Raw genomic sequence first — 607 nt, 5'->3', positions numbered from 1 at the left:
TTAATTCTCTCAATGGAGTCACAAATTGGAGGTGTTGGTAGCCTCTTTTTGTACCAGAGGCAACCTGATTAAGGTCACATGATACAAAGGGCCAGAATCTAGATCATAAGATATTTCTTAGGACTCTAGGACCTATGATCCTATCACAAAGCCAACTTCTCTAAAAGGCCTTAAAGTTTTATCTTTGCAGAAAATCTTCTGTTAAAAAATATAGAAGAGACAATAAAGGAGCTGTTATGGTTGAGGCAGGGAAGGGGGACTTGAGACCCCATGGCTGAACTTCCTTTGGACCCCAAATGACAGCCTCTGAAAGATTTGGGGAACCCAGGAGTTCCATGGGGATACCATTTGAAAACCCAATAGTGTTTTCTTTCTTTCTTTTTTTTTCCAATAGTGTTTTCATTAGCTGCCAAACAAGACATCATATTTTGCCTATAGTGTTTTTCACGTCTCTGAATCTACCTGGGGCCACATCTCTGAATCTACCTGGGGCCATCTCTCTCTTCATCCATCTCAATATTGTTGATCCTTCCATGCCATCTCTCCTGGAGGCCTTCCCCTGAGTTTGTTACTTTTCTGTCTCTATACTCTCTGGGACATGTAGAGT

The sequence above is a fragment of the Vulpes lagopus genome, chromosome 5 (assembly GCF_018345385.1).
Source record: "Vulpes lagopus strain Blue_001 chromosome 5, ASM1834538v1, whole genome shotgun sequence".
In the NCBI taxonomy this organism is placed as follows: domain Eukaryota; kingdom Metazoa; phylum Chordata; class Mammalia; order Carnivora; family Canidae; genus Vulpes; species Vulpes lagopus.
Note: the sequence above shows the minus strand (reverse complement) of the source record.